At 39.5% G+C, this 22,668-nt stretch overlaps 1 protein-coding gene across 1 annotated transcript in view; it reads right to left on the reverse strand.

The window, feature by feature from the left end:
• AHCYL2 (adenosylhomocysteinase like 2) overlaps positions 1 to 22,668 on the reverse strand; it is a 166,686-nt gene that overhangs the window by 131,525 nt on the left and 12,493 nt on the right. The window lies entirely within an intron of this gene.

Consider the following 22,668-nt stretch of genomic DNA (forward strand, 5'->3'; position numbering starts at 1 on the left):
ACTCAGAGATGAGAACCCAAACCATGTGGCACTGAGCAAAGTAGCCCCATTGGATCTGGGAACAGCTTCTCTAGATGGCTGCATGGAAGTGAACAGAGGGAAAGATCAAACTGTACTGGTAACTCAATTGTGATGTGAAACAAAGGGAAAAACCTAATGTTGGGCTGGAGAGATGGCTCAGAGGTTAAGAGCACTGTCTGCTCTTCCAGAGGTCCTAAGTTCAAATCCCAGCAACCACATGGTGGCTCATACCCATCTATATTGAGATCTGGTGTCCTCTTCTGGCCTGCAGGTGTACATGCAGGCAGAATACTGTATACATAATAATAAGTAAATCTTTTTTTAAAAACCTCCTTATTTAATTATTCATTTAATTTTTTCCTAATATTTTAGCTCTAATAATGGCTTTTTCTTCAAATGAGTTTTCTCTACAACTAATATGATTTACCAACTTTTTTTAAGAATAGGCTTTTCCACACATTTACTTCCAATTTCTCTGATTCCTTATGCCCCCTTATACATAGATATGTCTCTCATAAACTACACAGTGCTAGATTATTTTCTATTCAGTCCCACAATATTCTATTTATTTACTGCTATATAAAGGCCACTGAGCCAGGTGTGGTGATGCACACCTTTAATCCCAACACTCGGAGGCAGGCATTTCTCTGTGAGTTCAAGGCCAGTCTGGTCTACAGAGTGAATTCCAGGACAGAAGCTACATAGTGAGACACTGTCTCAAAACAAAAAACAAAAAACAAACAGGGGCTGGAAAGATGGCTCAGTGGTTAAGAGCACTGGCTATTCTTCCAGAACACCCAGGTTCAATTCCCAGCACCCATGGAAGCTACAACTGTCTGTAACTCCAGTTCCAGGGGATCTGACACCCTCACAGACATATATTCGGGCAAAACACCAATGCACATAAAATAAAAATAAATTCTTAAAAAAACAGCAACAACAAAATTACCCTGAAACGGAGTGGTGCTAAATAACTTGTTGCCATTTTATTGCTCTCATGATTCGTAGGACACTGGGTCAGGGTACAGGAGAGACAGCTTATCTCTTATCCACAATGAATGAAGAAACCTCAGGGAGGCAACTTGAATGGAATTTTAAAAATATTATTTATTTAATTTTTTATTTTATGTGCATTGGTGTGGGGGGTGTCAGATCCCTTGGAACTGTAATTACAGACAAATGTAAGCTGTCATGTGGCTGCTGGGAATTGAACCCAGGTCCTTTTGAAGAGCAGACAGTACTCTTAACCACTGAGCCATCTCTCCAGCCCCAGAACTAGATATTTAAAAATTGTATACTTACATTTAAAACTTAGGTGTTTCTTACAAGTATTTCTGTGTACTATGTGACTGCCTAGCATGCCAGGAAGCTTAAAAAAAAAAGTGTAGGATTCCCTGGAACTGAAGTTACAAACAGGTGTGAGGCAACCTGCAGGTTCTGGGACTCAAACCCAGGTCCTCTCAAAGAGCAGCAATTGCTCTAATTCACTGAGCTGTATCTCTAGCCCTGGATGAGATGTCTCAACATGAATTAAATATCTGGAGCCTCTGTACATCTCCAAGTGCTGTCGGCTACAACCAGACTTTGCAACATGAGTGCTCACTCTCTCGCTTGCTCGCTCGCTCACTCACTCACTCACAGTCAATGCTGGCTGTTAGTAGTTCACTGTGCTATCAGTAAGTACCTCTCCTCTGGCTTTGGTTTCTCACACCACGACAGCTGCGTTCTGAGAGTGAGTTATTCCAAGAAAAAGAATTCCGAGTCCCACACAGAGAAGTTGATGATCTGGCCTCAGCAGTTCTGACAAATGACATCCCATTAGTTAAATGACTCACTAAAGCCAGACCACATTCAAAAAACAAGGAGAGAAACAAACTCGAATCTCTGAATGGCAAAAAAGGGAAAAAACTGGCAGTGGCCACTTTGCAGTTAAACTACCGCAGACCACCCTCTGGCCCCAGCAACTCCCTCCACATGCAAAATACACTCACCCTTTCCTAAGACCTTCAAAATTCTCATCTCATTATGGCATCAGCTTGATGTTCAGTGTCTCGATATCTAAATCAGGTCCAGGTGTGGCTGGAGCTCCTCAGATGCAGTTCCTCAGGTACAGCTACTGGAGTCTAGTTCCTCTTGATCTGAATTAGAGAGACAAATTATCTGCTCCCACACACTCAACATACAGACACAGGGTACTGAGACTCACTCAGGAAAACCAATAGACATTCTCATTCAAAATGTGAGGCAAAGTGGGAAAGAGCAGGAACCAGGCTTTAGTCAGACGCATGTCACCAGTTCCTCTGTGACAACAAAGTCCTACTCCCTGTAACTATCTCTATACTTCTTGCTCTACCCTCTGAATTACTCTATTACAAAACAGATGGTTAGTGTACAATTTCTTAAAACCCTTGTATATTTTCCAAGGAATCTTACGGTTGGCAGAAACCTAATATATATATAAAATACATTTATTTCCTCAAGTCAAGTCAAGTCCCATGTAAAGCTAATTAAAAACAAAAACAAAACAAAACAAAACAAAAAAAAACCCCTCAAGATCTACAAATGTCCCCTTGTCTGAGGACAGGTCTGAGAGGTGCTCTCTGAAGATCTCTAGACTTGCTTGTATCTAACTGGAAGGTTCTATGTGCTATTGCCTCAAATCTTTGCAAAGTTTTAACAAAGGGATTTACTTGAGGTCATTTTACTCACAACACCTTGACTTTTATCTTTGCTTTGAAGCCATGTTTTTAAGTCACTGGTTATCTCGAACTACCAGGAATGATAAGGTTTTATTTTCTAACACAATCTTCAATTAGGAATATTTCCTCTAACATGGAATGGTGGCTCATGCCTATAATTCTAGCATTTGGGAGGCTGAGGCATTGGGAACAATAAAACCCTGTCTCAAAATAAATTAATAAGCAAGCAAACAAAATATTTCCTTTTAATAGCTCTTTTTTTGTCTCATCTCTACTTTTGTACCTATGAGGTACAAAAGATAGACAGCACTTTTCAACATTCTGCCTACAAATTTATTAATTTATTTCTTTAATTTTTTTATTTATTGTAAAAGAGAGAGAATGTGTGTGTTTGTGAGACTACACACAGAGGGGGTTGGGTTGACAGGGAGCCGTCAGAGGACAACTTTTGGGAGTCAATTTTTTCCTTCCACCTTGTTGAGGCAACATTTCTCTTACTGTTTCTGCCATGACACATACTGTAGACTAGCTGACCCAAAAATCTTGCAGATGATTCTGCCTCTCATCTCACCATAGAGGGAGCTGGGATTACAGATGAGTGCACATTCAGCTTTCCCCTGTGCGTTCTGGAGACTGCACTCAGGTCATCTGTGTGGTGAGGAAAGCTCTTTTCTCCTCTGAGCCATTCTGTTTCATCTCCCATGTTATCTACCACAGGCGATAGTGTCAATAAACCAAGTAAACCATGTACCAATGTCCTGGTAAAGGTTCCATTTTTCTTAGCCTTCAGTACCACCTTTCTCACTGTTTCCAGCCTTTACTCAGTCTTCTGAAGGTCCCCTCATCTTCAACACTTACTCTCAGAGTCAATAGACTTTATAATATGGCAGCATAAAGTTCTATCTCAGCTGTCTGTGACTATAAACATCCACCATGAAGCTTTGTGGAATAAAACTACAATCACTTTACTATGCTCACTCATAAGGTTCAGGATTCAGGAAAAATATAACAAAGATACTTCATGTTTACTTGGTGACCTCTAAGGCCAGGTGAGGTAGCTCCAAAGCTTGAGATGTGTAGACTGGGGCTATATGCCTGGAGTTAGGTTTTTACATATGACATACAACTGGAATGTCCAGTTGCCCAAAATGTTTCCTTTACTCACAGGGCTGGCTTTTGAGTACAGCTGATCTTCTCCCCTGGCTTGGGTTTCTCATAGCATGGTAACTTGGCTTCTAGGATGTGCTCCATAAAAGAACATTTAAAAAAAAGTTTAATGAGGCCTACACGGAGGACACTGCAAAATTTTTCATGATTTAACCTTCAAAATCTCCAAGTGCCACATTTTATGATCAAGTGACAAAAGCCAACTCAAAGTCAAAAGAAACTGACCAATAAACTCTACTTCTAGATGGGGGATGCTACACATATAGAAGAAAGGCACTAATGCCAGACTTTCTGGAAACATGCTACCACAATGTGTATTTGAACTGCTAACTATAATTTACATTCATATAATTACTGTTACATTTAGATTTCTACTATGTTTTATATAGCCAATCATGCGGTTTTCTTTAGTATATCTGATCTTTTCTACAGTTATCACATTTTCCTTCCCTGCTTTTTATTTGAGCAAGCATACAAATCATACTCAATTAGTCACCGTAAAGTGTAGCAATCATGTAACTGTCACTCAGGTAAAAAGGCCATGTTTCTAGCTGGTCATGGTGTTACATGTCTACAGTCCCAGTATCTGCAAGGTGAAGGCAAGAAGACCAGGAGTTCCAGGCCATGCTCTTCCACATAGGGACTTTGAAGACATCCTGGGCAACATTAGGCTCTGTCTCGAAAACAAACAAACACAGCTGGAGCGATGTCTCAGTGATCACGAGCACTGGCTGCTCTTCCAGAGGACCTGGGTTTGATTCCTATCACCCATGTAGCAGCTCATAGACATTTGTAACTCCAGTCCAAGGGTATCCAATGGCCTCTTCTGGCCTCTGTGGGTACTGAAAGTCTACATGTGATATACAGACATACACGCAAGCAAAACACCCTTATATCATCATCATCACAGAAACAAAGGTTTTAAAAAATGAATAATCAAAAAGTAGTACCTTAGAAACTCTTTTCATACCCCTCTTAATCATTAACCCTTTCCTCTTCCTCAAAGATTACTAATGACTTCTCATTCTGTTACTATTTCTATTTTCATATAAATAAAACCATAGTGCTATTAATTTGTGTCTGGCTTCTTTTCTTCCATGCTTTCTTTATTCAATTATGTATGATCTTGTGTTTCATAGCAACAACTTAATAGTCTCTGTTGCTTAATAGTATTACACTGTATGGATGTATTATAATCGATCCATTCTACTACTGTGTAATGAGAATTTTGGTGTCTTTTAAAACCCAGTTATGCCCAGCTTGGTGGTGTACACCTGTAATCCCAGCACTTAGGGAGGCAGAGGCTGGAGAGATGGCTCAGTGGTTAAGAGCACTGTCTGCCCTTCCAGAGATCCTGAGTTCAATTCGTAACAACTACATGATGGCTCACAACTATCTATAATGAGATCTGGTGTCCTCTTCTGGTATGCAGACAGAACACCTATATGTAATAAATAAATTTTTAAAAATATTTTTTAAAAAATCCTTACTATGGAGCTGAGCGTGATGCCCAGCACTTGGGAGGCAGAGGCAGGAGGATCATTGTGAGATCAAGGACAGCCTGGTCCACAAAGCTAGTCCAGGACAGCGAGACCATATCTCAAAAAAACCAAAAAGAGAAAAGAAAAGGAAAGGAAAAAGAAAAATGCTTACCACACCTCATATCTGGCTCCTTCCCACATGCTGGCCTCATCTCCTCATCTCAAGAACTTGCCCCCTCACTTCTCTTCTCCAACCAACCTGCCTCCTTGCTAGTTCTTTAAAATGCCTGGCAAGTGCCATGACACACCCCTGAGAACCTTTGGCTTGTTATATTTTCTGACAGAGCTTCTTCAGTCTCATAAAAAGGAGTTCCTTTCAGGGCTGTACCATTCAACTCTCTCATCTCTCCTCCCAGTTGCTACCACCTATCGAATTCCTCTCAGGTTCTAGTCATCCAGGAACCCAAGTCTAGCATCAGATGATAAAGTCGGTGGAGCATCTAGGAATGCCTTGCTTTGCCTTTTACCCTGTCTCTTTCCTGGCTGGTACATATAAGAAATACCACCTTGAGTGCCAACGGTCATGATGAACCATGAAAAGCCCTAAGCATGGAAACAAATTTAACATGAGCTGTGGTGAGTCACCTTTGTGGAGGCACTATACCAATCTTACCACTTTAATCTTTATAAATCAAATATAATACATACAGTCTAAGGATAACAACTGAGGATCAGTATATCATGCATACATCTTACTTAAATTAGAGCATAATGTCACAAATGCTGTAAAATACTTGAAAAGCATATTTTATGAAAAATCCATGTACAAAGAAAAACCATACTTATTGGGGGCTATTGTTATGCACAGGTGAATTTAATTATTTTTTTAAAGATTTATTTATTTGTTACGTGTACAGTAAGTATTCTGCCCGCATGTGTGCCTGCAGGCCAGAAGAGGGCACCAGATCTCATCATAGATGGTTGTGAGCCACCATGTGGTTGCTGGGAATTGAACTCAGGACCTCTGGAAGAGCAGACAGTGCTCTTAATCTCTGAACCATCTCTCCAGCCCAGGTGAATTTAATTCTAAGCAGTTTTTTTTTTGTTTGTTCGTTTGTTTTTTGCTTTGATGAATACTGCTAAGTTTTGTCACAGGAAAGCAGAAACTGAACACACATTGAACAAATAGGATGTCATAGTAGATGGTTTCAACGTAGGCTGCCCATGAAAGTCGTAGCCTTGACTCCCTAGACCTTAATTCCAATGACATTCTCTTCCATTCTATGTCAGTTAACCACTACCAAGACATACTTCAGATTTTCCTAGTACTTGAAATGTCTCTATCTCCAAAACAGCACTAAGTGCTTTGTTTTCTGACTGCTGCTTTCAGCTTGCTTGCTTAATCAATCACCTATGCTATGACCTCACTGGCTGTAGCTTAATCTTTACTTTCAAACGTTTGGTCTTAGCCTTCTCCTTTTTAGCTTTTCTTATTTATCCATGATATCTTGCCCATACATTCCATGATTTTTTTTGGTAGTATTGGGGATCAAACCCAGGGTTTTCCACATGGCAAGCAAGCTATCTACTAATGATCTATAATTCCAGCCCTACTATTCAACCATTTTAATAATATTTTCTATATCCTGTGAGCTTTATTCCAGTTTATCCAATTTGCTTACTAGTCATCTATGAACACCTCAGAATCAACATGTTTAAATTAAGGTATCTTAATTATCTTCTACTACTGAAACCTATGTTGATCAATTCACCACCCAAACAGTAGACAACTGTGTATTTAGTTCTATCTTCCCTTTCTTTTATTTCTACTCATAATGAACCAACATCTGAGGTAACTCAAAAAGAATGCATCTACATCTTTACATGCCCACCATCACCCCTAGAATGTACTTATGGATCTGAAGCAAATCTCTCTTTCTGCACTAAGGAGTCTTCTGCTTCTCTTCTCACTTGCTCTCCTCATTCTCTGCGCTATATCCAAAGCCATCTTTTTAAAATTTAAGTTTGGCCATACTTATAACTTACTTTTCTCAGGGCTGTGGCAAAGTACCCAACAAAACAACCTGAAAGAGGAAAGATTATCTCAGGGTTTGAGAGGATTTCACAGTGCATCAGGGCAGGAAGGCAGACAGAGCAGCTCAGCTTACGGCAGCATGAAAGTCTGCAAAGAGTGAGGCAGGAACAACAGGCCAGGTAAACCTTCAAAGGCCTAAACAAAACCTTCTACTAGTCCTGGCTCCTAAAGGTCCCAAAGCTAAGGGGGAGGAATTCAGAGCATGGGCCTGCAGGGCCATTTCAGACTCAAACTATAGTACATGGTAGTCTCCTTATAGTACACAGACACAAACCAAAGGGTTAGAGTCTCAGGGTTAGAGTAGGCCAAGGAATACAAAATTAACGTTTCCATGATAATTTGTGGTCTCTCACCTCCTCACTTGATACCAGCATTATTCCAGTATACTACAGTACAGTCAATCAGACATCCAAGGTAATCCCAGAGTGTAAAAAAAAAAAAAAAAATTGATGCACACACACAGATTATATTATCCAAATTATTCACTGTTCCTCCCTGGTGGGGGTTAGGGCATCTCTTAAAAAACTGCTGTCAGATTGCCTACACAAGTGGCTCAGTCAATGATATGTAAATAAATGAAAGGGACACTCAGTGTGGCTACTCACGCTTGTAATCCCTGCACCTGGGAGGCTGAGGTAGGAGTACTGCTGAGAGGTCAAGGCCAGCCTGGGTTACAAAGGAAGGTTCTAGAAAGCCAAACCTCTCTAACAAGGCCCTGTCTCCAAAATAAACATATAAGGAAGAGAGGGAGAGGGGAGGAAATGGCTCACATCTCAACAGCTTTCTGAGCAACCCTGTGTATATTCTCCCATGCCTCGTTGCCTTCTGGCACAATAAAAACCTCAAATCATAGGCATATCTCCAGCCTGACATCAGCATGAGCAAAAAACAAGTCATGTTTAGTAAGTACTGAAATCTGGGAGCTGCTTGTGACCACAACATAACAAAGACTACAATGACTTACAATACAGTACATCATAAGATGGACAGGCTGGTTTGGTTTTAATCATGTTTCCTGCTTATAACCTACAAGTAGGGGCTGGAGAGATGGCTCAGAGGTTAAGAGCGCTGGCAGCTCTTCCAATGGTCCTGAGTTCAATTCCCAGCAACCACATGGTGGCTCATAACCATCTATAATAAGATCTGATACCCTCTTCTATCCTGCAAGCATACATGCAGGCAGAACACTGTATACATAATAAATAAATCTTTAAAAAAATAAACCTACAAGTGTTACTCCTGCATCTCCAATTGCACCCTAAAACTTAACTGTATACTCTTAAAAATCTTTGTTTTAGAGATAGGATCTCATTATATAATCCAAATGACCCCCCAAATCCACTTGCCTTAGCCTTTCAAGTGCTGGGCTTGCAGGCACATGCCACCATGACTGACCTAAGAAACTACTTTAAACAGACTTCTTCTGTAGAAAATTATGTAAGCCTACACAATGATTCCTAATTGGCTATTCTTTTCTCAGCTTCACCACAGAATGTCTTCAATCCTCTACTAGCCTTTATCTTGCTATACAGTGAATACTTAATCTCTCCAGCTATACTTTGACCTCCTAGAGAACAGAATATGTCTTGCTAATCTCTGAAGTCCAAATATCTAATATAAAATTATATTTTTTCCAGCAAAGTTGTGTACAAAAATATGACTTGTCTCTTTATTGTGTTTAAAAAAATATAGAAAATTCTAGGTGATGGAGGTGTCACCACGCCCATCTCTACTTAAATTTCTAATTCTAGAGGGGGAAGAAAAAAGACTATATTCTTTAGGGGAGTTTAACAGAAAAATCCTACATTGGCCTATAATACGACAGATAAGATGCATGGAAAGAACCAGAAATCAGAATGGCTCACTAAAAATAAATAAATGAACCATGCTAAACATATCTTTACTTTTGTGACACAACTGTGTGACTGAGAAGTAATGTAGAAAAGATCAAATACATATTATTGAACTTAAGTAATATTTCTTATGCTAGACAGGTCATAGGTTCACCACTAGTTAAAAAACAAACAAACAAAACCTCTTGGATTAATAATCAATGGTTTAATTTCAATCTGGATAGAAGTATCTAATGTTGCTATAGGGCTCTGGATTTGAATCCACTTTAGATGTTTATCACCACCTTGAAGATTTAAATATTTTATAAATTTTGCTAATGATATAAGGCTATCAATAAAATCAAGTGATAGCATGAAACAATTTTTAAAAATCCCAAATTTGCAAATGGAAATCAGCTGAAAATTAAAGATATAATTCATCATGGATAAATGCAATTCATTTATCATATACATACAGACACACACACACACAGACACACAGACACACACACAGACACACACACACACACACACACACACACACACACACACCATACATACACACACACACAAAATTCAAAACAGAAAATCCAGAGTGTACAATGGATAATCAACTCATTTTGACATATGTTGATAAGAGGTCAGTTAACTGTAAGCTCAACATTAACTTCAGTATAGGAGATCAGCTTTAAAAAGCAAGGGCTAGAAAAACAGCTCAGTGGTTAAGAGATCTGGTTGCTGTTGCAGGGCACCCAGGTTCAGTTCCTAGCACATACATGGTAGCACGCAATGATCTGTAACACTAATTCTAGAGTATTCAATGCCCTCTTTTGACCTCCACAGGGCACCAGGCATGCCTATAGTAGGTCGTTCCTTCAGTCAAACACCTAAACACATAATAAAAATTTAAAGGCTATAAAAGATAACATAATCAATTGATAATAGTACAGTGATATTAACAAGGAAGGAAATTATTGGTCAAGAAGTATCTTGAGAATAACCATTTGGAATATGACCTCTTACCTAAGTGACATTACCAACAGATAATAAATAGGGTCAGGAAATGATCATCAGGATAGTTTAATGGATCGGACAGACAAAACCATATGAAGAGCAACTAAGAGAATCAAGAATGATCCCCAGGGAGCTGGAGAGACGGTTCAGGAGTTAAAAGTGATTGCTGCAGCTGGGCACGGTGGCACTCACCTTTAATCCCAGCACTCAGGAGGCAGAGGCAGGTGGATCTCTCAGTTCAAGGCCAGCCTGGTCTACACAACAAGTCCAGGACAGCTAAGGCTCCCCCGCCTCCCAAAAAAGTGCTTTGGTTCCCAGTTTGGTTCCCAGTACCTATGTTGGGCATCTCACAACCACCTATAACTCCAGCTCCAAGATATTCAACTCCCTCTTCTGGTCTCCTGAGGCACCCACAGTCATACACACACACACACACACACACACACACACACACACACACACACACACACAAACACACACACTCCTATAAGTAAGCCTCCTGCCTACTTATAGGAGAAAAATCCTACAAGGCCTTTGTTGTAAGCTTCCTCCTGGCTTTTGGGTCAGGTCAGGAAAGTAAAGAGGATGCCAGCCATCTTGGAAGTTCCCCATCTTTATTTTTATTTATTTATTTTTTCCCTCATCTTTAATATCTTGTCATGGCCCCTCTCCCTATCGGCCGATGAAGGACTCTGTCTAATTCCTAATCCCACAGTAAAACAGGAGTATCTCTTATGATGGGAATGACTTGCATTTCCCTGCAACAGAATCGTTTTCATTCTTTTTTACCAAGAGGAAAACTGGAGCTGAGGGAAGACATTTATCTAGCACCACCGTCAGAACAACCATTACCCTTGAATAAGAACCTCACACTTTGCACTTTACAAGCCCCTTTTGAGAGCCACTAGGCTCTTGGAGGCAATAAACAAGTATAGTACTCTACTTAGCAACTCAACCAGTTTGCAATTCCTCTGATTTCACTTTTATCTTCTCTTCAACTCATATAATGTCTAGATCCAGAAAGAATACCTTCCTAAAAACAGAACATTTTAGCTGGGTGTGGTGGTGCATTCCTTTAATCCTAGCACTCAGGGAGGAAGGCAGATTGCTGTGAGTTCGAGGACAGCCTGGTTTATAAAGAGTCCAGGGCTACACAGAGAAACCCTATCTGCTGGAAAAACCAAAAAAAAAAAAAAAAAAAAAAAAAAAGCAAGCCCCAGAACATTTTATTTCTTAAATCTGAGAGGCTACAACAAAAAAATAAGATGTGAGAATAAAGATGTGTCTCTTGTGACTTGGCACTATCAGAACCAGTCTGTCTCCATCTTAGGTTTAAACGCCATCTTACAGTAAAGATAAACTAGATTCATTCCTGTTTATGATTAAAACTCTGTTTCAAGGATTGGGCTTAATTACAAATGGTTCTGATCTGTCTGTTCCAGGAAACAGCAATCATGCCTTTGTTTCAAAAGGTTATTATGCCATCTGTTGTTATGACTCCCTTGCTATGACCACCTTGCAACCATGTCTTTGTTTCAGGTTGCTATGACCCAGTTGTTATGCTTAGGTATTACTTCTATAGCCTCACCTATTTGTCTGCCAAATACCCATTGGAAAGCCCCAACTCCTGGACTATAAAGCTCTTATCTTCCATATGTCCAATGTTGATCTCTTGAAACCTGCTTTTAGGGAGAGACAGCAACATATGTTCACACACACACACACACACACACACACACACACACACACACACACACACACACACATGCTTGCTTTAACTGCTTGATTTAATTAATTTGGCCATGATGATTTGGGTCAGTGATCTTTCTACTTGAATCTTTAGGATTAAGAGTTCCACCATAAGCCTGGTGGTGGCGGCTGCAGCGCACACCTTTAATCCCAGTACTCAGGAGACAGAGGCAGGTGGATTGCTGTGAGTTCAAGGCCAGCCTGGTCCAGGACAGCAAAGACTACACAGAGAAACCTTGTCTCAAAAAACCAAAAAAAAAAAAAAAGAGGTCCACCATAACAAGACAACGGTCATCCTCAGTCATGAAGCTGCTTCTCTAAGTGGTTTCCTGTGGCTGCAGAACCACAAATATCAGTGCCATAGAGCAGGGAGAAGGACACTGTCAGTAAAGAAAGCAGAAGTCTCAGCACATCAGAGAAGCATCTTTTTGTTTCATACATATATTATAACTTGGTGCTACTACCTTAAGATCAGCTACACCACTATTTGGAAACAGCAAAATCCCAGTCACTACAGTTGTTAATATAATAAAGGAATACCCTAACAAGTGCCCACGCTCCATAAATCCTCCCAAGAAGGCACATTTACATTATAATGGTTGCCATGGTTTTACTTTAATTCCACCACTTTGCCTTTCTCTGATTGCTAATCTGGAGCCTGGGTGGTACAAGTTAAAAACCAAAAACCTTAATTGAGGCTAACTCAAAGCTCAACCTACTCAAAAGTTCATGACCTACAAAAGGATTTTGTTCTAGCAACAAAACTGCCTAACGGTACAGACTGTTTTTTTCCTATAGTCTAGTCTATCCAAGATTTTACTGTTATCCCAGGGAACACTCTGAGAGTCATATTTTTATCTGTCTTAATAGTTTCTTATACAAAAAAAAAAGATAAATAAAGCACGTTATTAAGGGCAATGAATCAAAGGAGTGACGGCTTGATTCCAAATATTTTTTGATTCCAAGTATTTACTATCCTAGGCTTTAATAAGAAAAGACATTATTAAAAACAAAACAGCAACAACAAAAAGCCAACTCTCTTACATGAACAGCATTTTCTAAAATGTCCTTCTGGCAATGCAAGCAGCACCTAGCCATTTGTAATAACAGAGCAATGCACAAACAGCACAGAACAGCAGTGAAGACAGCTCAGCAGCCATGAGTCTGCTCTTCCAGAGTCCAGGAGCAAAGATCTCAGCACCCACACTGGGCACCGCACAGCCATTGTGTGCCCAGGGGACCCAATGCCTCTGGCCTCAATGAGCACCTGCACTTGCATGCACATATCCGCAAAAGACAGACAGACAGACTAACTGACTGACACTCTGTCTCACACACACTAAAAATTAATCTTTCAAAACGGACAGGAGAGGAATGGTAGTACACACCCTTCACCACAGCACTCAGGAAGCAGAGACAAGTGTATCTTTAAGAGTTCAAGGCCAGCCTGGTCTACATAGCAAGTCCCAGCCCAACTGGGGCCACATAGTAAAACTGTCTAAAAAAAAAAAAAGACAGAGAGAGTTGCTTTTCCAAAAAACCTTATAGTGAGGATGGCAAGATGATGCAGACACTTGATAAAAAGTGGACAAAAAAGTAACATGAGAAATAAAATAAATAATACTAGTTTTTCTGGAGACAGTATACGAGCTTGTCCAGCTCCCAAATGTGATGTCTGACTTCTATTCCAGAAAAAGGACCCAGGGACAAAAGAGAATCCACAACACCCACAAGTTTCTTTTTCTGACGCCAAAAATCAAATGTAGGGCCACACATGGGTTTGGTGAGCATTCTCCACTGAGCTGCACTCCAGGCTTCTTACACAACCTCTTTATGCAGTGTTGACAAGAGTTCAAGAAGGCAAAAATGCCATGCCAATAGCAAACTCTTTCTATAGTTACAATACATTCATATGAGAACCCTTCTAGAAATTTTATTTATTCTTGTATGTGTGGAGGGGTGACACTTATGCCACATCACACGTGTGCAAGTCAGAGGACTTTAGGGAACCAGTTTTCTCCTTGCTAAGGTGGGACCACCCTTGTTTCTGCCATGCTAGCTGGACCACAAACCTCCAGAGTCTCCTGTTTCTGCCTATAATCCACCTGTGTAAGTGCTGAGATTACAGATCCGTGTGAACACATCCAGGTTTTGTTTGTTTTTTTTTAAAGAATTCTTTTGCTTTTAGCTGTGTGTATGCATGTGTGCCTGTGTGTATGTATGTGTGTATGTGAGTACAGGAGCTTATAGAGTCTAGAAGAGGTCATCGGATCCCCTGGAACTGGAGTTACTGACAGTTATGAGCCATCATGTGGGTACTGAGAACCCAACCTGTGTCCTCTGGACGCCGGTGTTCTTAACTGCTGAGCCATCTCCATTCCCACTTCTTTTTCTTCTCAGGAACAGCTCAGAGGCTTGGAAAGCCTGACCCTCGACCCCAAACACTACCCCTATCGCTTTTACTTTCTTTTCCAGTTAACAGACCTCTTGTATATCCTGGGACTTCAAGGACGATACAGAGAGTTACCATATCTGTCACATACTTAAGAGCCAATTTTGAAGAAAAAAATGATACATCTACAAAGTAGTTTAAGGCAAAGAAGTGGTATCTAAATTTTGTTTGTTTTTCAAGACAGGCTTCTCTGTGTAGCCTTGACTATCAAGTATCTATCCTTACATTGATATATGTATTTTAGTTATATATATTATATATATATATCAATATATATTGCATGTATATTATAATACACCTATGTGTGCATATACACATATATCTGTGTGTATATTTATGTATATCATACACATTTATATATATTTAATATACATACATACATATATATACATACATTAGTGTTCCTGTTGCTACTACCTAGCCAGGGAGCACTTGGGCTCTTCTGAATGTGATATACAAGGCTAGGATACAGCTCAGCTGCTGAGACACTTGCTTTGCAATTTATAATGCCCTGTGTTTAATCTCTAGCACTACATAAGACAGATATGGAGGTGCAAATATACAATCCCAGCAGTCTGGATATGTGGACAGAAGCATCAAAAATTAAAGGGTCAGGCCAAGACCTGGTAAGGACACTGACTAGAAACTTGAGTTCTATCCTCGGAATCTACAAAATGGGAGAATTGACTCCCACACATGTGCTGCCCCTGACCTATACACAGACATACATACAAACATGGACATGTAAGAATAATAAATGAATAAATATAAAAAAGTATCTTTTAAAGTTCAAGATCATTGAGCTGGAGAGATGGCTCAGAGGTTAAAACCACTGACTGTTCTTCCAGAGGTCATGAGTTCAGTTCCCAGCAACTACATGTGGCTCACAGCCATCTATAATGTAATCTAATGCCCTCTTCTGGTGTGTAGGCAGAGCACTGTATACATAATGAATAAATCTTAAAAAAAAAAAAAAGTTCAAAGTCATCCTTGGGTACATAGCAAGTTTTAAGTCAGTTCTCAGGAATGTAGAATTTGTCTTTTTAAAACAGTTGAAAAACAAACACTAAAATGTCCACAGGTGTGACTGCATCAGATACTACATCCAAGGGACAGAGATAAACTAGTTTGCTAAGTGGAGACACGTATGCTACCAACCAATAGTTCATTGCTAAGGCTCAGCTCCATGATCAGCAGTATCATGTGTTTATTATGTGTAAGTCTAAGTGATGCACAGTCTACCAACAACCACAAGCCTGCTGAACATATCTAACAGTCCAGATAGACAAACACAAGAGATGTAAATACACTAGTCTAACCGTGAATGGGAGAAGAACCTGTACTCTCAGCACTCTTGAGGTTGAGGTAGGAGAATCACCAGACTTTAAAGCCAGCCAGGGTACAGAGAAAGACTGTCTCAAAGCAGAAGAACAAATAAAAAACAGTGAAGAAATTATAACCAAAATATACCACCCAATGTAAAAGAAAAAAACCAATATATTATTTCTGAGACCCCCTCAAATAGTCTAAAGATTATAAAATTTATAAGCCATTATATAGTAACTCAAAGATAGTACAATAGGAAAAGAGTATAGGCTCAGCTGTGTACACTAATGGTTGTACTGGAAGCAATGTGGTTTTTGTTTGTTTGTTTTTAGTTATCAAACTATGTGAGTTGCTATCACCAAGCAGTATGAGGAAACTTAGTAACAAGCTCGTTCAAGCATCATTAAGGTGCAAGGATAATGAGTGAGACTGTACACCAAACCCTGCATTTCCACTACTGAGAAAATCCCAGCAGTCCTCCATGATGTACTGAAGGTCCTATTTAACAGAGTGAAACAATGTCTGCAGAAGAGTCTCTGATACATTATGAAAACTTATAAACAATATACAATTGCGAGTGTTAAAGAACTACAGAAAGAATTTACCAACAGAAAAGGCTGGCTAACAGTAGTCTTTGTTTGTGATGGGATCGTGAGAGGTAATAAAAGAAAGTTAACAGAGAGGGTTTTCTGTGTAGCCCTCACTAGTTGTCTTGGGACTCAGGCTGTAGACCAGTGTGAAGGACTGAACAGAGGGCCTTGCATATCCTAGGCAAGCACTCTACACTAAGCAACATCCCTAGCCCTCAGTTTTAAGACAGGGTTTCATGGTGTGGCACAAGTGGGCCTAGAACTCAAGATTCTCTGATCTCTACTTCCTATATGCTGTGATTACAGGATGGACCAGCACTCCCAGTAAGATCAACACTATTAGCTTTCCCATGTGAGAACATGGAGTATTTTTCTTTCTGTGCCTGACTGTTTTCATTTCTGCCATAAATCTCAGGATTTCTTTCCTTCTTTCATTTGCTCTGGATATATATTCAGTAGTGGATTACCTGGCCAAGTCTGGTCCTATTTTCAGTTTCTTGAGGAAACTCCATATTATTGTCTCTAATGACTCTATTAGTTGACATTCCTGTCACCATACATTAGTTTCCATCCTCTGTGGCTGTACCAGCACTGTTACTGTTCTTAGTAACAGCCATTCCAGCTAAGGGGAGACAGTACCTCATGGTTTGCATTTCTCTCACCAATGATACAAACCGTCTTTCCATATACTTCGCGACCACTTAAGTATCTTCTTATGAGAACTGTTTGTTCAAAATTTGCCCATTTATTCTTTAGGTTGTTTTTCATTGTTGTCTGAATTTCTTATAAATCCTAGATTCAATCTCTGGTTAGATGAATCATGTGCAAAGAGTTTTGTCCATTCTTTTTTTTTTTTAATTTTATTAATTTATTCATATTACATCTCAATGGTGAGTTTTGTCCATTCTATAAGCTGGTTTTTTTTGTTGTTGTTGATGGTTTTCTTTGTTATGGAGAATTTTTTTTTTTTTAGTTTGAAGACCCTACTTGTTAATTTTTGCTTTTTTGTTGTTGTTGTTGCCTGTCCTTTGGAGTCATGCAAAATCTCTGGCCAAACCAAAGTCTGAAATACTTGTTCTATGTTTTCTTCTAATAGATTCATAGTTTTGGGCCTTATTTTTTTTTTTTTTTTTTGGTTTTTCGAGACAGGGTTTCTCTGTGTAGCCTTGGCCATCCTGGACTCACTTGTAGACCAGGCTGGCCTCGAACTCACAGCGATCCACCTGCCTCTGCCTCCCGAGTGCTGGGATTAAAGGCGTGCGCCACCACGCCTGGCCTTGGGCCTTATTTTTAAAGTGGCTTTTGCACATACTAAGTGTTAAAAGTCCCACTGCATTTTCCTAGGTATAGATATCCACTTTCCTCAGCACCATTTTACTATTGGAAACTGTCCCTTCTCCAATAATGCTTTTGGTGCCTTTGTTGAAAAACCAATTAGGTACACCCATACAAGGTTTATTGCTAGTTTCTCTTCCTGTCCCACTGATCTCATGTCTTTTTATATACCAGTGCAATACTGTTTTGGTTACTGTAACTTTGTAGCCAGAGACTGTAACAATTCCAGCTTTCTTTTTGCCTAGTCCTTTGGTTATTCAATGGTCTCTCGTGGTCTATATAGATTTTACAAGGATTTTTTTTTCTCTATCTGTGAATATCATTGGTATTTTGATAGAGGCTATACAAATCTATATACCACATTGGTTTTTGTTTGATTTTTCACATAACTTTGGATGACACAGATATTTTAACAATATTTATTCTTTCAATATATGAACATGTGACTTTTTCATCTTTTGAATGTCCTTTTCCATTTCTTTCATTAGTGTTTAATAGTGAAGTGTTCTACCATCTCTTTGAAAGTATTCCTAGACTTGTTTTTCCTATTATAAACTGGATTCCTTTTTTGGCTCTTTTGCAGAAAGCTCACTGTTGAGATGCAGAAATGCTACTGATTACTTTATGTTGACTCTGCATGCTGATGCTTCACTGAATTCACTGACCAAGCTCCAACAGTTCTCTGGAATTCTTGGGCCTTTCTATATAAAGTCATGTCAGTTGCAAACAAGGAGAATTTTACCTTCTCTTTTCCAATTTGGATGTCCTTGTGGTCCTTTCCCTTGATCTGACTATAAAAACCACATAAAATTGAGTGAGCAAAGTAGGCTGCAGAAGAATGACTTTAATACATTACATAAAACTTACAAACAATATGCAACAACTATAGCAAGAATTTACCAACACAAACATCTTAGTCAATAGTTGTCTTTGTGGTGGGAATGTGAGATGCGATAAAGGAAAACTAACAGAAAGGGTCTTCAGTTTTATTTACAATATTTTACTTCTATATGGTAGAATATATGCTTAGCATGTGTGAGGTTCTAGATATATCTCATATATATATATATATATGGTAAGGCAAGGTTTCTCTTTGTGTAGTCCTGGCTGTCCTGACCAATTTTTTTTTCATGTAAAGAAAAATTTATAGCCTGTGTGGTAGCTTGGAAGAAAGAGGCAGAATGGTAATGAGTTCATGTAAATTCAAGGCCAACCTGGACTACTGGAAAAAAGTACATAAAAGAGGATAGTACAATTTTCTCCATATTCTTCTGCTATATGTATGTATGTATGTATATATGTATGTATGTATATATTTCCCCCAAGACAGAGTTTCTCTGCGTAGCCCTGGCTGTCCTGGAAAACTCACTCTGTAGACCGGCTAGCCTCAAACTCAAGAGATCCACCTGCCTCTACCTCCCAAAAGCTGGCATTAAAGGCATGCACCACTACCACCTGGTTGAAATACAAAATTTTAAACAGACTGTTGGTCAAATGAACATACCTGTATTAAGTATCAATTAAAAAATATACTTGGTTCTAGAAGCTATATTTGTAAAACTGATCAATTTATGCTTCTACCATCTAACACCCTCAGTGTGATAGAAAACCTCAAGTATTTACACACACAAAAAGCTGTGTATGCCAAGCCTCCTTTTTACTAGTAAAATTCTCCCCCAGAAAATGCTGCCAGAGATACTAACAACAAAAATGGAGCTACATACCTAGCAATTATCAATTAGTTAATACAATCCTCTATAGGACAGGTAGGTCTTTAATTTCTAATCCTCCTGCCTCAGCCATTCAATTGCTAGAATAACTGATCTACACTACCAGACCCAGCTTAATCAACACAATCCAAACTGCCACTCCCATACACATCAGAGTAATTGAAACATTTTAAAATTAATATTCTTTCCCTTCAGTTCTGCTGTTTGTTGTTTTGAACAGGGTTTTTGTAACCCAGGCTGGCCTGGAATTTGCTGTGCTGACAAGGACAACCATGAACTATCCTGATCCTCCTGGATCTACTTTTGGTGCTAGGATTACAGGCACGAACCAGCACAGCCAGCTTCCTTCAGTTATTCTTAAATTTCATGCAAATCTGCTATGTGTGCACTATGCATACCATGGACAATCCACCATGGTAAGAGAATTCTGTAATAATTACAGGTCTTCCTACTGCTAACCTCCCTTCTACATTCCTCAGCTCCACACATCCATAGAGAAGTCAGGGCAAGTTCCTCCACACAGGTGCAATGTGAAGCTTCCAGTCCCGGGTGGATTTATGTGGCTCAGTGAGCACCACGGAAGTATGTTAATGAGCACCAAGGGAAAATGAGCTTGGAACAAGCTCCTGAGGGAGAGAAAACGCAAGCACAAGTACGTCAAACTGGAAATGGTACCTAGGAACAAGCAGTCCTAGAGGCAGGAATTCAAACAACTGGCTTGGTCGATTCACTGTTCTACAGACCCAAAGGTAGCCCTTCTGTTTTTGCTTCATTTTCTGGCTCAGTTAAAAGTACCTTAGAGAAAATACTTGTTCCTTCTCAAAATAACTATGGAGAACACTACTGAAGTTCTATAAAAATCTGTTGGGTGTCAAAGGGCAGGAATCAGGGTGTGAGTGTGTGGCTGTGAGGTCTCTCTGTTAGTACATACAGGACTCTGCAGATACATGGGGTTTCTTTCTGTCAGAGAACTGGCTCAACAAGGAGTTCTTACATGTGCACACACAGAAAATGCATGGGTGACTGTCTGTTAGTCTGTGTATCCATTTCTCTCTGGATCTCATCTTTTTGTACCCAACCCTATGTTTCTATTTCTCTGTGTCTGTAAAATGTTCTATAACCTTTTTCTTACTATGTTTCTCAAAATTCTAAAATGACTTTTCCCGCCTCTCTAAAAGTTTCGTAAGAAAGAAATATGAAGTCAGCAGTAAGTCACAACCTGAGATCCTGGCAAGCATTCCCTTGTATGAGACAGAGTTGCCTGGTTGAGTAGCAAAATTCAGTTGATCAGCAGGAGTCTGTCCTAATGAATCCAAACTTTAAAAATAGGAGTACTCAGCCAGGTGTGCTGGTGCACGCCTGTAATCCCAGCACTCAGGAAAGCAGAGGCAGGAGGATCATTGTGAGTTCGAGGCCAGCCTGGTCTACAAAGTGAGTCCAGGACAGCCAAGGATACACAGAGAAACCCTATCTTGAAAGAAAAAAAACAAAAACAACCACCAGAGTATTCTCTGCTTTACCTGGGTTACGGGTCACATCACAATCTAACCATAAACTAGAAGTTACCAATTTATTTTAAATAAGCCTTGTGTAAATTTGGTTTGCGTGGATAAGTCCCAAGAGGCAAAAGGCTTATATAAATGTAGAGTATGAATTTCTCAACTTTCAAAGTTAGAACAAGGAAACAGTGTAAAGGTTCAGCTAAACTGTGAAACTAACTAGTTTCCAGGGGTGATACACCTCAATTTCAAAGGTGACCTCCTCAAACTATAATTCCTGCTTTCATTATTGCCCATATCAAACTAAATTATATTTACTTATTTTCTTATGTACATTTCCTATTCTCTTTTCTAGGGCAAGGATGGTAACTTGCTGATATTATCACCCTAGACTAAGCAGTGCTTAGCATACAATAAATAACTAAACAAATGGGTTTGTATAAAGCAGCTCACAGTGTACTAGACAAGCAAGAGCTATAACACAGCCTGGTGTAGGGCACACACCATACGGACATGGCACAAGACCTTTATCCCAGCTCTGGTACATACATCCTTTATCCTAGACTGGCCTCAAATTCTCTCTGTAACTCAGGCTGGCCTTGAACTTACAGCCATCCTCCTGCCTCATTCTTCTAAATGCTGAAATTACAGACATGAGCTACCATACTCTATATTTCTATTTCTATAAAGAATGTGAAATAAGCCAGGCGTGGTGACGCACACCTTTAATCCCAGCACTTGGGAGGCAGAGGCAGGCGGATCACCGTGAGTTTGAGGCCAGCCAGGTCTACAAAGTGAGTCCAGGATGGCCAAGGCTACACAGAGAAACCCTGTCTTGAAAAAGAAAAGAAAAAACAAAGAATGTGAAATAATGTAGTAAAAGTTTTATTCTACTTCTGTCTCCCAAAGCATAAAGTAACCCTGAACTCAATTAAGCTTTACCTAATACAGCTTTGTTGAAGACAAATCTTTATTTATGTTCTAGGAAAAAAGCCCCTCTTTAAGCCTGGAACATATAATGTCAACTTCAAAAGGTACATACAGACACCACCACCAAACCAGGGAAAACCAAAACTTTTTCCTACACTTTTATCACACATACTCAAATCTTGATCATGCCTTTTTAAAAAAATATCAAATGTTGTTTTGGGAAAAGACTACATAGGAATATGCTCTTCCAGCTTAGTAAAAGCATATTAACAATACATAGTCTCCTGGAGGACAACCGCTAGCGCAGAGTTTTTATCTGAAAAGCCACTGTGTCTCCAATTTCTATCAAAACTTAAACTATGGGGCTGGAGAAAAGGCTTAGAGGTTAAGAGCATCCTCTTGTCCAGGGTCTGGGGTTCAATTCCCAGCACCTACCTGATGGTTCACAACCATGCACAATCCCAGTTGCAAGAGCTCTGATGCCCTCTTCTGACCTCTGTGACCGTCAGACACGCACGTGGTGCACGTACAAACACACAAGCAGAACATTCACACAAAAAGCAAAATGACTAAATCTAATAAATAAAAAGTTTTTACATAAAAAGGTAAACTATATCAAACAAATAGGAAAAACTGCTCAAATATCCAGTGTTTTTATGAGTAACTCACCGTAAACCCTCAGTAATAGGATGCTAGCTTCTACTGCCGTCCTTGAGTTATTGAAAATGTACACTCTGCAGTCACTACT

Source organism: Acomys minous, assembly GCF_964271855.1.
Source record: "Acomys minous genome assembly, chromosome: 6".
Taxonomy (NCBI): domain Eukaryota; kingdom Metazoa; phylum Chordata; class Mammalia; order Rodentia; family Muridae; genus Acomys; species Acomys minous.